Source organism: Nicotiana tabacum, chromosome 22, assembly GCF_000715075.1.
Source record: "Nicotiana tabacum cultivar K326 chromosome 22, ASM71507v2, whole genome shotgun sequence".
NCBI lineage: Eukaryota > Viridiplantae > Streptophyta > Magnoliopsida > Solanales > Solanaceae > Nicotiana > Nicotiana tabacum.
In genome coordinates this window covers 61,730,655-61,747,671 of record NC_134101.1, presented here as the reverse complement: position 1 = coordinate 61,747,671, position 17,017 = coordinate 61,730,655, and the positions used below count along the sequence as shown (strand labels likewise).

Genomic DNA, 17,017 nt, shown 5'->3' with positions numbered 1-17,017 from the left:
TCGAACTCACAACCTCTTAGTTGGAAGTAGAGGGTGCTCACCAATAGAGCAACTCACTCTTATCAAACCACCTAAATCTTATAATGAGCTTTATGAGGCTTAGGTTGAACCTTCATTTTAGGAAAAAGGACAAAAATAAGATGGTGTTTGGATTGATTATTTTAAGTGCTTATTGACTTTTAAGTACTTTTCTAATTTTTGAAGTGTTTGACAATAATAAAAAGTGTTTAAAAACACTTACTTTTAGGCATAAAAAATATAAAAATAAGCCAAAAGGCAAAAATAATATTAAAAATAAGCCAAAAACCAAAAATCTTTTAAGTTAACTTTTCAAAAGTCAATCCAAAAACCTCGGATTCTGGTCGCTGCCCAATTTTTATTAAACTACCTACGTTGCCCGTAAAAAGTCTAAAAGTAAGAAAAGTCTAACCATCCACACACTTCAATACCATGAAAAGGTGGAAAACTAATAAGATAAAGAGTTTTAATGGAACAAACATCACCAAAATCAGATACCCATTAGCAATGAGTTTTTTGCACAACGTCAAGAGCAGCTTCACTGATATTAAGGTAACATGAAACAACGGCGTTTATCAAAGAGCTAAGAATATGCCCGGACTCGTTGAAAGAGATATATCGGAGAACTGCAAGGTGTTGGATTGAATTAGATTTTTTTTAGTGGTTTAATTATAATTGTTAATTTGTAGAATTACTAGCTAATCAGATCAAGGAAAATGCAGAAGAAACGAATTGCATTGATATGGAGGTCATGAATCTACATTCAAAAGAGAGAAGAAAGAGAGAGGTAGTCATGTTTTTGTAAAAATGAATGAGTTGGTTACATTTAGGGGCTTAACAGTGCTCTTATAACAAACTTTGTACTGTTAAGCAACTGACTTAACTAACTAGTCCCTCACAACTCTCCTAATTGCTAATTGACCCCCAACTACACAAGCCTATTATTCTTTCACTTCAATACCCCTCCTCAAGCTGAAGAGTGGAAGACATCTAACACTCCCAACTTGGACAATAGCAAGTGATGCTGAGCAGCTCCCAAACCTTTGGTCATCAAGTCTGCTAGCTGGTGTTTTGTGGATATAGATTTAGTAGTGATAAGTGTTGTCTTGATCCTTTCTCTCACGAAATGACAATCAATCTCTATATGCTTGATTCTCTCATGAAATATTGGATTGACTGCTATTTATAAAGCAACTTTACTGTCACAATATAAATGCATGGGCTTGATCACATTGCTTCTCTGTTCTTCTAGCAATCCAACCATCCAAAATGCATTTGCAACTACTGCTGCCATGCTCCGATATTCTGTTGATCGTTTGTTATTTCTTGGATTTCCAAGATAACAAGGAATCTCCCAGTTTGACAGCATATCATGTAGTTGACCTTCTGAATTTAGGCAGGCTGCCCAATCTGAATCATAAAACACTGTCAAGTTGTTTGCTTCATCTTTCTTCAACAACACACCTAAACCTGGGGATCCCTAGATATATCTCACCACCCTCAAGGCTGCATCTAAATGCGATTGTTTGGGATTAACTAGCTCAAGACCTGCACAACAAAACTTATGTTTGGTCTTGTGATGGTTAAACATAGCAGCTTCCCTATCAACCTTTGGTAACTTCCAGCATCTTCTAGTAGTTTATCTCCAGTGTTCCCAATATGATTATCATAGTCCACAATAGTCAGCTTATGGTTTAGTCCCATTGGAGTTGCAACTAGCCTGCAACCACTCAAACCTGCCTTTGAAATAAGTTCCATGGCATATTTTCTCTGATTCAATACAATTCCTCCTTCTGATCTCAAGGCCTCTATTCCAAGGAAGTACCTAAGTTCTCCCAAATCCTTCATTTTGAAGTTATGGTGACGGGTCCTCTTCACTTCTGTAATCATACTGTGAGAATTTCCAGTTATCAATAAATCATCAACATACACCAAGATGATCACAATGTCCCTGTCCCATTTCTTGGTAAATAGTGAATGATCATATGAACTTTGAGAGTATCCAGCTTGTAGTAAGGCATTTGTAAGCTTAATGTTCTATTGCCTCGAGGCTTGTTTTAAGCCATAGAGGGATTTCAACAACCTGCATACCTTATACTCCCCCTTTTTGTGAAATCCCAGAGGTAAGTCTATGTAAACATCTTCAGTAAGATCACCTTATAGAAATGCATTATTGACATCCATTGAAACAATGTCTAGCTTTTAGAAGCGGCAACACTGATAAATTTTCTCACTGTAACCATTTTAGCTACATGTGAGAAAGTTTTATGGTAATCCAAACCATCTTGTTATGTGTAACTTTTAGCTACCAATCGTGTTTTAAACCTATCAACCTCCCCATTGGCTTTGTACTTTATTTTGTATACCCACTTTGAGCCAATGACTTATTTTCCAACAGGCAGGTCTATAATCTCCCAAGTATGATTGTCTTCTAGAGCTTGTATCTCCTGTTCTATTACTGCCACCCATTATGGATCATGTGTTGCTTCCTTGAAGGATCTAGGCTCTACAAGAACTGAAAAAGCCTGCAGATAAGCCTGATATGCTGTAGAAAGGTGATCATATATAACATGATTTGAAATAGGGAATCTGCAGGTCCCAAAACACTTTATAGTAGTCACATAGTCATTCATCAATATGGGAGGGGTTGTCTTTCTAGGCTCTCTTAGAGCATGATGTGTTGGTAAGTGAGATGGTGTTGGTTCATGCACTGACTTAGTAGCAGAATTCTCCTATGTGACCTCTTCTAGTGTTGAACCTTGAGTGTTTCTCAGGTCCACCTGCTCTAGTGATATAGATCTCAGTTCTACTTATTCTGACTCTGAGTCCATGGGATTAGCCTCTGTAGGAGCATGATCATGAACAAGTGGATCAATGTCATCTGGATTCACAAGTTGTATAGGCTGTAAATCATGGATTTGATCTCCTGCAGAAATAGACTATTGAAGAAACATATCATCTGCTTCAGTTCCTGTTTCCTTAAACGAAAATTTGCTCTCTTGGAACACTATATCCCTGTTTACAAAGAAGGATCTTTGTACAAGGTCATATAGTCTATAACCTTTCTATGTTTCCGTATTTCTGAGTAACCAATGAACACTGCCTTCCTGGTTCTGGGTGCAAACTTATCTCGCATGGACAAGACAGTTGCATGACATTGACAACTATAAATCCTCAGATGATATATCTTAGGTTCCTTACCATACAACAGTTCATGGGGAGTCTTTCCCTTTAAAACTGGTGTTGGCAACCTATTAATCAGGTAAACTGCAGTCTTAATACAATCACCCCAAAACCTTATGGGAACTTCACTCTGAAGCTTCAGTGCCCTGACAACCTCTAAGATGTGCCTGCACTTTCTTTCTATTATTCCATTTTGCTGTAGTGTATATGGCAACTAGTTTGATGGATAATATCATAAGAGACCAACAAATTATCACATTGTGCATTAAAGAATTTTGTGCAATTGTCAGATCTCAAATAGTTGACATTAATACCAAATTGATTGTTTATTACTAGAAGGAAGTTTTTCAGAACTACACATACTTCACATTTTGAATGTATCGAACATGCCCATGTGTATCTACTATAATCATCTACTATTGTAACAAAGTATTATTTTCTATCATAGGTTGGAACCTTGTATGGTCCCCATGCATCTAAATGAAGAAGTTGGAAGACAACAGTTGAATTTGAAACACTAGTTGGAAATTGCAGCCTACATTATTTTGCAAGAGGGCATACATCACAACTTTCTGTTCCTACACTGCTGATTTTATTCTTCAAGGCTGGCAAGTGTTGCAATGACCTTATTGAGGCATGTCCATTCTGTAGTGCCATAAAACTGTTTATGCTCCTTCTTTTGCAATTGTTCCTGCCGCCAATGCTTTATTTTTTTTTCTCTTTTCTTTATTATGTACGATCCCTCATGTTCTTTACCAATTTCCAATACCTTGCCACTGTAAAATCTCTGCAACATACATAAATCAGGGTAAAAGGCAACTAAACAATTGAGGTCTTTGGTGAGCTTTGACACTGATAGCAGGTTAAACTTAAATTCTGGTACATGGATCACATTCTTCACTTTTTGATTTCATGGATCACATTCTTCACTTTTTGATTTCCTAGAGTCTATGCATTTTCTGTATGTGTAATATTAGAAGTCTTCACAGTTGGTAATTGTGCACTTTTATATCCATCAATGATCTTAAGTGTATCTAGTAAATCCTTATTACAAGTTATGTGATGATTGGCACTTGTATCCACTATCCAATATTTTTCTGTGGAATTGGACATTTATGAAACAATACCTGCCATATTTGTGGAACACTCTGCACCTGTAGGTTTGTTCAGCAATCCTACCAATTGCTTATACTTTTCCTCTGTCAGATAGTGTTCTTGTGGTTGACTTTCAGAGTTGTTGGCTTCCTCTACACTTGCATTGTTAGCAAATGTCTTATTTCCTCCTACAACATGAGTCTTTTTCTTGCTCTTAAAATTCGTTGGATATCCAACTATTTTATGGCAATTTTCCTTAAAATGTCCCTTGTAACCATAGTGTTCACATATCATCCCTATTTTCTTAGGTTTGTTAAACTGAGGCTTCCCTACCATCATATTCAATAGATCCGTGTTCATATCAGCCACTCCTAGGGTTCTTTGACTCTCTTCCTAAATCACTATGGCATAAGCTATATTTACACTTACTACAGGCCTTTTCATCAACACATTACTCCTTACATTACTATAACTTTTATTTTGGCCCATAAGAAACTACAACAGACGTTGTTGTGATAAATGTTCAAGCGATAGTCTGGATTCCTCACAATCACAGCCTGATTTTGGTGCTAATATGTTCAGTTCATTCCACAAATCATTTATTTTGGAATAGTAGGTGGTTATATGGTCTATATCTTGCCTTGATGATGCAAATTTTGTCCACAAATGATAGATCCTGGTCAGACTGCATCTGTCAAACATTTCCTTGAAGTCGCTCCACACTTTCTTTGCACTCGATGCAAACACGATGCTTGGTATCAATTCACTTCCAACTGTACTGCATATCCATGACAATACAATTGCATTACATTTCTCCCATTACTCTGCTAATTCACCTCTATACATGCTTTTCGCACAACTTTCGTCTACAAATCCAAGCTTGCTCTTTCCCCTAAGAGCTAGTTTCATTGCCCTACTTCATATGGCATAATTTTCTGGCCCTGTGAGTTTAATTGTCACTAGAACTAGTCCCGGAGCATCCGATGCTTGGAAAAACAGCGGGTGGTTGTGTTCCAGCCGTGTTACTTCATTTTATGTCATTTTCAATAGGTTTCGAGCTTTGTCAATGTCGATTTACTAGCAATTCTGCTTATTCGTCGGAATTTCATCGTGGATTCATCGGAGAGCACTCTAATTTCAGGAGCGTTGCTCTGATACCATGTTAATTTACAGAATTACTAGCTAATCATATCAAGAAAAATGTAGAAGAAATGAATTGCATTGATATGGAGGGCATGGATCTACATCCAGATGAGAGAAGAGAGAAGAGATAGTCGTGTTTTTGTAAAAATGAATGAGTTAGTTATATTTAGGTGCTTCACAATGCTCGTATAATAAACTTTGTACTGTTAAGCAATCGACTTAACTAACTAGTCCCTCACAACTCTCCTAATTGCTAATTAACCCCCAACTACACAAGTCTATTATTCTTGCACTTCAATAATAATATTTTGTTCTTCTACAAGTAAGTTAAACTTGTGAATTTTGATATCAACCGGTGTTTTAACTATAATTTTCAGTGGTTTAACTATAATAACAAAGGATTGGATCAAAATTTTATAATGGCAAGGCAACTGTGGGATGTCAATTGGGACGATATCGGTATGGGATTGCGAAAACTATTCAACGGTGGAGTCTTCGTCGGAGTGTAATCGTGGGTGGCATCATCATACTATTCTTTCACTTCCCATTTTGGTATTTTTTCATTGTCTTTGTAATTTGATTCGTCAGAAAACTCTAAAATTTCACGGTTTTTTAGAAGATTGTTGTTATGTACTATAATTTAAAGAGTAAATTGGAAAAGAACAAGTAGAAATAAGAATTCTTATTAATCAATAGAATAATTGACTGAATGACAACATTGATTATCATCTAGCTCTTACATTTACCTGAAAATAAAGAAGAAGAGAAGAGGTTAGAGAAATAGACATAGAGAGAGAAAGAAGAGAGAGAAGTGGTTAGAAGGAGTAACAGAATTACCAGAAATTTAGCATAGCTCCTCCTCTCTCATTACTGTTATTTATTAAGCTAAGTAAGGCTAAGTAATAACTGGGTTGCTGACTACTTCTAATTGCTTGGCCCAATTTGTGACTCAGGCCCAATACACGCACCAGCCCATATCTCCTTTAACTAGACTTACTCATCTACCTAACTCCTTATTTCCCTCATTCACGCAGACATAACAATACCTACCCCTTCAAAGACAGACCTTGCCCTTAAGGTCGTTGTCGTGCGACAAACTCCAAAAATCTGCCCTTAATGTACCCCAATCCTCCCATGATGCCCCGTCCTTACCTAAAATAGCCCACTAAATCATCACCTTCACTTGTACCACATTGTCGACCTTGACCAATCTATGTTGTAAAATGGATAATGGTTAAATCAAGACTCGGTCTTCATCATCACAAATAGGAGGTTGTAGTTGGGATGTCACAGCAGGGCCGATTCGCTTCTTCAACAAGGACACGTGAAAGACTGGGTGTAGCTGACACCCTGCTGGAAGCTCAAGTAGGTAAGCCAATGTAGCAATCTTCTATAGAATATTGTAGGGACCATAATAATGAGCACTTAGCTTCACATTTCTACGAATATCTACTGAGGATTGTCTATAAGGTTGTAGCTTTAGATAGACCAGGTCCCCTATTGCAAAGTCTTTTCTGACCTTAGTTTGTCTGCATAGAATTTCTTTCTGGATTAGGCTTGAGTTAGGTTATCTCTTAGAACCTGAAGCATGTGTTGTCTTTGTGCTAAGCTGGCCCCTGCTGGGTTGTGACCACTATTAGGTAATGAGCCCAATGGTAACTAGGTCGGAGGGTTCCCATATAGTGCTTCAAATGGTATAGTCGTGAGTGAAGTGTGGTAATTAGTATTATACCACCACTCTGCAAGGTGTAGCCACTTTTTCCATTGTTTTGGATTACCAAACACCATAACTTTCAAATAAGTCTCCAAATACATGTTGAGTCTCTCAGTCTGGCCATCTTATTATGGATGATAGGCAGAATGCATGTTGAGCTTAGTTCCTAAGGCCTTGAAGAGGTACTGCTAGAAATGGCTGTTGAAAATGGCATCCATGTCATATACAATGGTCCTAGGAAGCCCATGCAACCTGTACATCTCTCTCATAAATAATTCTGTCGAATATTGTGCTGAGTATGGGTGTTTAAGAGCTAAGAAATACCCATACTTAGTTAGTCTATCTATGCTTACTAACACAATATTTTTATGACCAGAAGCATGCAATCCTTCTACAAAGTCTAAGGATATATCCTGCCGAGCTTGCTCTGGAATAGGTAGAGGTTGTAACAACCCAGGGGAATGTACATGCTCAGCTTTCACCATTTGATAGACATCACATTCACTTACCCACTTAAAGACTTCTGATTTCATGTTTGACAAGTAGAACATTGACTGCACCATTCTGTATGTTCCCTGTTGGCCTGAGTGTCCCCCTAAGGATGATTGATGCAAGGCCTCTAATAGTTTTTTTTTTCAATCCACTACTCTGCCCCATATAGATTTTTTGTTTGAATCTGATGATTCCTTTATGTAAGGAATAGTCTGCCATGCTGTTAGGTTAGATCACTAGATCACTAAAAAGATGTAGAGTTATTGGATCATTCTCATAACCTTGAGAAACCTCCTGTAACCAAGTAGCCTGAGATGTAGACATAGCTAATAGGGTAGAGTATTTTTCCTGTCTCCTTGAAAGAGCATCTACAACCTTATTCTCCACACCCATTTTGTATTGCACTTCATAAACCAATCCTAGATGTTTAGTGAGCCCTTTCTGCTGCAATGTTGTGGTGACTTTTTGCTCCAGAAGATACTTTAGACTCTGATGGTATGTTTAACAATAAAGTTTCCCCCTGTAAGTAATGTCTCCATTTAACTACTGCAGAAAGTACAACTAGATACTCATTTTCATAAGTAGAGAGTCCTCTGTGTTTCAAAGCTAGGGCCTTGCTGAAATAGGCTATAGGCCAACCTCCCTGCATGAGTACAACTCCCATATATGTTTCACATGCATCAGTTTTAATAGTAAAAGGTTTGGTAAAATCAACTAGAGCCAATACTAGCACTGTTGACATAGCCTCCTTTCACTGTTGGAAGACCACTTCTGCTTATGTACTCCACTGAAAGGAGTTCTTTTTTAGAAGATTTGTCAGTGGCCTGCTGATAACTCCATATGACTTAACAAACATTCTATAGTAGCTAGTAAGCCTAGAAACCACTTAAAGCCTTCACAGATTTAGGAACAGACCAGTTGATCATTGCTTCAATTTTTGAAGGGTCAGTGGAGACTCCCTTCCCCGAAATGATGTAGCCTAGATACTCAACTCTATCCTGTCCAAATGAACACTTTGACAGTTTGACATAGAGTTGTTCCCTGCATAGCACCTCCAACACTTTTCTGAGATGCAATGCATGCACTTCTATTGAAGAATTATAGACTAGAATATCATCAAAGAATACTAATACAAACTTCTTCAAAAAAGGTTTTAAAATGTTATTCATAAGACTCTCGAAGGTTGCAGGTGCATTGGTCAAGCCAAAGGGCATGACCCTGGACTCATAATAGCCCAGATGAGTTCTAAAAGCATTCTTATAGATGTCAGTTTCTCCCATTCTTATTTGATGATAACCAACACTCAAATCAATCTTTGAGTAGATACAGGAACCATGTAGTTCATCTATTAAATTGTCTACTAATGGAATAGAAAACTTATCCTTAATAGTCATCTTATTCAACTCTTTATAATCAATGAAAAACCTCCAACATCCATCCTTCTTTTTAACTAAAAGGACTGGGGAAGAGAATGGTGAGTGACTGGGTTGTATAGTGCCATTAGTGAGTATCTCATTGACTGGTGCTATATCAGGTTTGAGAGGAATGAAATGAACTTGGTCCCTTCTTGGATGTAGTGCTTTCGGCTCTGCAAAGACTCTTGTGAAGTCCTTCAACACTGTCTTGATCTTCTCAAGTATGGATTCTGTTATCTCTTCCTCCTTAGCTGATAAGGTAAATAGATGTGCCACAACACTTGATCTTTCTTCAGTAGTTGTTTCACTCCAGAAACTGTCATAGCTTGAAGATTACCTTCCTCAGTAAGTCCCTTCAGATCTACCTTTTTTCCCATTGACACTGACTTGTAACCTATACCCAATGAAATCAAATAGTATTGGATTATGTTTCCTCATCCAATCTCCACCAAGTACTATATCACAACCTCTAATATCCAACAGACTGAGTTTGTACTCAAATTCCACTCCTTAGACCTTCCATTTGAATTGAGGGCAGTAGTGGTAGCTCATCAAATGACTACCATTGGCAGCATGCACCCTCATAGGAGCAGCCTCTCTGATCACACAACCCAATTGTTTGGCAGTGTCACTAGCCACAAAATCATGTGTATTCCCACTATCATCTAGTATTATCAACCCTTGCTTTCCATACATCCCCTTCAGCTTAATTGTATTGGAAGTAACAGTGCCTGATAAGGCATTAAAACTGATGGCCTCATCAATCACCTCCTCATAAGGCTCCTCTTGCTCATTAATTTCTTCTTAGCTGAACCTTTCCATCACTTCTTCTTGTTTAGTAGCACCTGATAGGGCATTTATTTATCCATGCCTGCACACATCACCTAGGAAATATCTCTCCCCACACTTGTAACACTCTCATTAGCCTTTCTAGCCTCAAACAGTTTGTTACTATGCATTTTTATATTAGTGTTACCCTCCTTTTGCCCATAACCAGAATTTTTAATACCCAATGCACTATGATTAGTATTATACCGAGTTCCTTGTCTGTTAATTCCTGGCTTTCCCTTTATGTTCATTGACTCTAGCAGATCTTCCTTATGTCTAGCTTTCTCTACTGCTTGACTCAAGGAATAGGGGTCCAACATTTTAACTGTGTGTCTAATTTCTTCCTTAAGGTCTTCAATGAAGAACCCTAAAAATAATTCTTCAGGGATGGTAGGATGTTTAATCAACACCCAAGCTTTAAGATCTTCAAATTTCTCAAGATACTCATTCACATGACATAGTTGTTCAATCCTTTTGAACTTTTCTAGTAAATTTAGATTGCTATTATCAGAATTATTAAACCTCTTGCAAATTTCCTCCACAAAATCAGACCACGTCACAATTTCCCTACTTAGTTGATATGAAAAATACCAAGACTCAGCTCTACCATTCAAGTGAAGTACAACAATTTCTAGTTTTTGTTGAGGATCTATTATGTGATTATAATGAAAATACCTCTCATATTTTTGTAGCCAAGATCTAGGGTCTCCTTCTTCAAAATAAGGGCAATCAACCTTGTTGGATGAGCTGTTAGAGTGGAATCTCCTAACAGAATTTTTATAAGGCTCAATCATGCTCACTCTACTACCAGAACCTTCTGTCCTTTCATGGATTTCAGCTAGCGCACTCCCCAGGATGCCATCTTTGTTGGCGAAGAGCTTCTCTATCATCAAATCTAATTTATGACCTAGATCATCCATTTTTGCATCATTAGTTTCCAATTTCTCATTAGTTTCTTGTATGTAATTCTGCAATTGATTCTCTAATTTCTTAACACTTTCATTGCGGTGCGAGGATCAAGCTCTGATACCAATTTGTTATGTACTGGAATATAAATAAGAAATTGGAGAAGAACAAGTCGAAACATGAATTCTTATTAATTAATGGAACAATTGACTGAATTACAACGTTAATTATTATCTGACTCCTGCATTTACCTGAAAATGAAGAAGAAGAGAAGAGGTTAGAGAGATAAGCGTAGAGAGAGAAAGCAGAGAGAGAAGTGGTTAGAAGGAGTAACAGAATTACCAAAAATTTAGCATAGCTCCTCCTCTCTCATTTCTGTTATTTATTAAGCTAAGTAAGGCTAAGTAATAACTGGGCTGCTGACTACTTCTAATTGTTTGGCCCAATTTGTGACTCAAGCCCAATACGCGCACTGGCCCATATCTCGTTTAACTAGACTCACTCGTCTACCTAACTCCTCATTTCCCTACTTTTCCAATTCAACCGTCTCAGATATAACAATCGTGATTTTGGTATTCCAAGTAAATGATCAATTTGATGAAACTATGAGAAGAATTGGTGGTTTTGTTGGTAATGAAGATAGGAGACACTGGAGTGAAATTGGTGACCCCCTCTATGTGTGAGCGTGAGGGACTTTGCATCAGTGTTTGTGTATTATAAATTTTGTAACAAATTGGGGAGAGGGGACGTGTTCTTTCTTTCTTTTCCTTGGATTTCTTTTTTTCGTTTGTTTCTATTTATTTTATCTATTTTTATTTAGAAATAGAATCAAAAGAGATTAAAATTAAAACAACAAAATAAAATTGGTAAGTAATTAATTTAATATAAAAAGTTAAATCATTTCCAAACTAAATATAGGAGTTACCATTTTATTTAGTAAAGTCTAAATCTTAAAGTTGTTCCAAAATGAAAATAGATAGATTTGATCTGCATAATAATATAATTTTTTAGTTTATATATAACAAATAGTATATTATTTAGTGTAATATAATTATTGTTGAATTATGATATACTATGATTACTAGTATGTTAAATGGTATTCACAATATTTGTGGTATACAGTGACCTGTGTAGTATATTATGGTTACATTTAAATCATGATAACTATGATTACGGTTGGATTATGGTATATTGTGTTTGCCTTTTTTTTTTCCTTCTTTTGAAATCCTTTTTTTTTAAAAAGTGTTTGCTGGTATGTTAAATGATATTCATAATATACAAATGGTATATTTATATATTATATAGTATGGTATACTTTATATTTAGTATATCATGATTACAATTACTCATGGTATACTTTATTTTGTAAAAATTGCATGGGGCGCCCTATTTGGTCGCCCCTTTTTAACTTATACCCATTTTGTTTTTCCGTTTGCATCCGTACTCACTTTTTTGTTAAAAACATTTTAAAAAGAAAATTTTGCCCTTCTTTAATAAAAGACTATTGACAAACTGCAAGACAAAAACTTAAGCATGTATAGGCTGAAGTTTTAGCAAATAAACTAAAAAATTTCAGCTTGTTTAGACTGAAATTTCAGATAAATCTCAGGACAAAACTGTAGATTGCGTTACAAAACTTCAGCATGTTTTGGTATGAATTTTTAGCAAATGAACTAAATAACTTCAACATGCATTAGCAAAAACTCTTTAAAAAATTGCATACTGCAAGACAAAAACTTAAGCATATTTAGTCTGAAGTTTTAGCAAATGAACTAAAACATTTCAGCATGTTTAGTCTGAAATTTTAGCAAATGAACTAAATAACTTCAGCATGTTTTGTCTGAAGTTTTAGCAAATGAACTAAATAACTTTAGCATGCATTAGCAAAAACTCATTAGAAAATTACATACTACAAGACAAAAATTTAAGCATGTTTAGTCTGAAATTTTAGCAAATGAACTAAAAAACTTAAGCATATTTAGTCTGAAATTTTAGCAAATGAACTAAATAACTTAAGCATATTTAGTCTGAAATCTTAGCAAATGAACTAAATAACTTAAGCATGTTTAGTCTGATATTTTTGTAAATGAACTAAATAACTTAAGCATGTTTAGTCTGATATTTTAGCAAATGAACTAAATAACTTAAGTATATTTAGTCTGAAGTTTTAGCAAATGAACTAAAAAACTTCAGCATGTTTAGTCTGAAATTTTAGCAAATGAACTAAATAACTTCAACATATTTAGACTGAAGTTTCGGATAAAATTCACGACAAAATTGTAGACTGCAGGATAAATAACTTCAGCATGCATTAGCATAAAATTTTAGTTTCAATGTGAAACAGTTTCATGCTATATTAGCATGAAGTTTTAGCTTCAAACATGAAACAACTTCTTGCTACATTAGCATGAAGTTTTATCTTCAAGGTGAAACAACTTCATGCAAGTGTGATTCTGAAGATGAATCTGGACAGGTTTATGATTTTTTTATAAAGTTGCTGAGAGAAGAGGAGGAGATCATTTTATATCTTTTGTCACGGGTGTAATTGTCATATTATTACGGATTTTTTGTGAGATGGCTACCAAATCAATAATTTTTAAAAATATGGTATAGATTAAAAGGTGGTACAAATATAGGGTACAACTGCAAATCCCCCTTAATTTAAGTATGTAAAATATGATATCTAAAATTCATAGTATACTATATAGTAGACGATAATTACTATTGTTAATGTTGAATCATGGTATACTTTGCTTATGTTAAATGATATTTTAATATTCGTTGGTATACTAGTATACTACAGTTACTATGGAATCATGGCATAATTTGTTTGAGTATATTAAATAATATTCCTAATATTTTTGGTATACCTCACATCATACTGTGATTAATATAAATTTTAATATACTTTATTTATGTTAAATGATATTTTTAGTATTCTTGGTATATTATGTAGTATATTATAATTATTGTTGAATCATGATATACTTTGTGGTATATCAATAGTTGAATCATGGTATACTTTATTTATGTTATATTATATTCTCAATATTCTTGGTATACTATACGGTATACCATGACTATATTGAATCATGGTATATATTGTTTGAATAAGTTAATGATATTCTCAATATTTTTAATATACTATACAATATACCATCATTACAACTGAATCATGGAATACTACGATTACCATTGTATCATGATATTCGGTGGTTACATGCATGTTAAACGGTATTCACAATATATTACTAGTATATGTAATGATATATATAAAACCCTAGAGATATAATTTTATTAAAAATCCCAAAAACTTGTTCGAAATTTATAAAAGAAAATTATTGTAACGACCCGGACGATCGTTTTGAGAGTATTAGCCCCAATCCCCTATTTACTGCTTCCCCTGTATCTTTTTATGCTTGTGTAACTTGGCCGAAGGATTTATTTTTGGTTTTGGAGTGAAATGGGATACTTAGTCTCTAAAATGGAAGCTTAAGTTCTAGGAATTTGACCGTAGTTGGAACTGTGTGAAGACGACTCCGGAATGGAGATTCTTTGGTTCCGTTAACTCTGTTGGGTGATTTTGAACTTAGCAGCGTGTCTGGATTGTGAATTGGAGGTCTGTAGCTGAATTAGGCTTGAAATGGCGAAAGTTGAATTTTTTGGAAGTTTGACCAGAAGTGAACTTTTTGATATAGGGGTCGGATTCTGATTCTGGAAGTTGGAATAGGTCCGTAATGTCAATTATTACTTGTGTGCAAAATTTGAGGTCAATCGGACGTGAATTGATAGGTTTCGCCATCGGTTGTATAAGTGTGAAGTTTCAAGTTTATTAAGTTTGAATTGGAGTGTGATTCGTATTTTTGTTGTTGTTTGATATGATTTGAGGGCTCGACTAAGTTCATATGATATTTTAGGACTTGTTGGTATGTTTGGTTGAGGTCACGGGGGCCTCGGGTGGATTTCGGGTGATTAACGGACTAGTTTTGGACTTGTTGGAATTGCAGAAAAATCTGATGTTCTGTTGCTGGTTACCTTCAACGCGTTCGCGAGAGAGGCCTCGCGTTCGCGTAAGGTATCTCGAAGCCAACAAAGTTTTGTTCTTCGTGTTCGCGATGTAGGTCCAGCATTCGCGAAGTTGTGAGGTGCTAGGACTACGCATTCGCTATAGGACCTCGCGTTCGCGTAGAGAAAACTAGGCTAATGAGTCCCCAGACAATTAGCCTACGCGTTCGCGATGAGGGTCCCATGTTCACGTAGGGTCAGGCTGTATAAGCTCCTCGTTCGCGATTGGGCCATCGCGTTTGCAAGGGAGGTTTTTGGACTGAAGTATTTTTATGCTTCGCGAACACGAGGATGGTTCCGCGTTCGGGGAGAAGGAATCTTTGGGCAGTTATAAACATTTCAAAAATGAGGGTTTTGCCATTTTTATCAAAACTTGAGATAGAGAGCTCGGGATTGGACGCGATTTTGAGGGATTTTCAGAAACATTGATTGGGTAATGATTCTTCACTTGTTTTGGTTATATCCCACTAATCTATCATTCATTTCACCTTCTAATTTAAGATTTGAGTTGAGAAATTTGGAAAAAAGTGGAAGAAGTTCTTCAACCGAATATTTGGGTTTTGATTGAGATTTTGGTATCATATTTGAGTAATTTTGGTACGATTGAACTCGTGGTTGAAGGGATGTTCGTATTTTGTGACTTTTACCCGATTCCAAGACATGGGCCTGGGTCAACTTTTTGGGGCGATTTACTAAATTCTTGTTAAAGTCTTGATTTAATTAATTAGATTAGTTTCTTATAGTTGTATTTATAGTATGTAATTACTTTTGGCTAGATTTGGGCCATCCGGGGTCGGAAAGTCGTGGAGAAGGCATTCTTACTGATTGATTGAGGTTGGTTCGAGGTAAGTGGCTTGCCTAACTTTGTGTGGGGGAAACCCCTTTAGGTCTTGATACTATTGTGGAAATTCTGTGATATGTGAGTGCCTTGTACGCGAGGTGTCGAGTGCGTATACGGGCTAATTATTGAAAATTCAATTTTTAATTAACAATAACCTGTTACATCTTAAATGAGTCATCCCAGCATGTGTAGTTATCTTGTTTAGCCTAATATCGCATGTCTACGTGTCTTAAATACTTATTTTAAATCTGTGCAGCATGCTTAGTTGAATTCCTGACTTTCCTTGATTTGTATTAGTCTTAAACTATAGGATTCTTGTTGTTAATTGTTGTTTCCATCGGTTTAGAGCTGTGTGTTTACTTTTGGGACTATGAGGCAGTACCTCGGGAGATCCTCTTGTATATTTACTTTTGGGACTACGAGGCGGTACCTCGGGAGATCCTCTTGTATATTTACTTTTGGGACTACGAGGCGGTACCTCGGGAGATCCCCTTGCATATTTACTTTTGGGACTACGAGTCGGTACCTCGGGAGATCCCCTGTTGAGTATTTACTTTTGGGACTACGAGACGGTATCTCAAGAGCGCCCCTGTTGTTTACCTCTATGTGTTATGTTGTTACTTTTCTATAAATTCTCTTTGTTAAATTCTCAATCTTTCATCATGTAGTTATATCTTCTGTCTTATAATTATATCCCAGTAGGGACCTGACCTGACCTCGTCACTACCCTACCGAGGTTAGGCTTGGTATTTACTAGGTACCGTTGTGGTGTACTCATGCTACTCTTCTGTATATGTTTTGTGTGCAGACCCAGGTACCTCCTACCAGCCCCGCTATTAGCTGAGTGTACTTGCTGCTGCTACGGTGACTTCAAGGTATATCTGCCAGCGTCCGCAAACCTCGGAGTCCCCCTTTATTCCCTCCTATGTTGTTTTCTTTTTTATATTTCCTTAGACTCTGATGTATAGAGACACCTAACTTTCTCTTCGAAGCTTGTGACTTGTGGCTACCGGGTCTTTGGGAATTATTTATACTCGGGTGTTGGTTTACTTGTATATGCCGAGCGGTATTTTTCAGTTATATAGTTATCTGTTGAAGTTTAGTGGTTGATTTTGCTTTTATTTCAATTATTCCACAATTGTTATGCTTACCTAATCGTAGAGACTAGGTGCCATCACGACATCTTACGGAGGGAGCTTTGAGTCGTGACAAGTTGGTATCAGAGCTCTAGGTTCATAGGTATTATGAGCCACAAGTAGGTTTAGTAGAGTCTCGCGGATCGGTACAGAGACGTCTGTACTTATCTTTGGGAATCTA

The 17,017-nt window shown here is 36.3% G+C and overlaps 1 long non-coding RNA gene across 1 annotated transcript; it reads left to right on the top strand.

Annotated features, from left to right (window-relative positions):
• Positions 1-6,147: 6,147 nt before the first annotated feature.
• Positions 6,148-10,988, top strand: LOC142176755 (uncharacterized). Its single transcript, XR_012705513.1, has 2 exons — positions 6,148-6,808; positions 10,581-10,988. It is a non-coding gene; the product is annotated as an uncharacterized LOC142176755 (long non-coding RNA).
• The last annotated feature ends 6,029 nt before the right edge of the window (positions 10,989-17,017 follow it).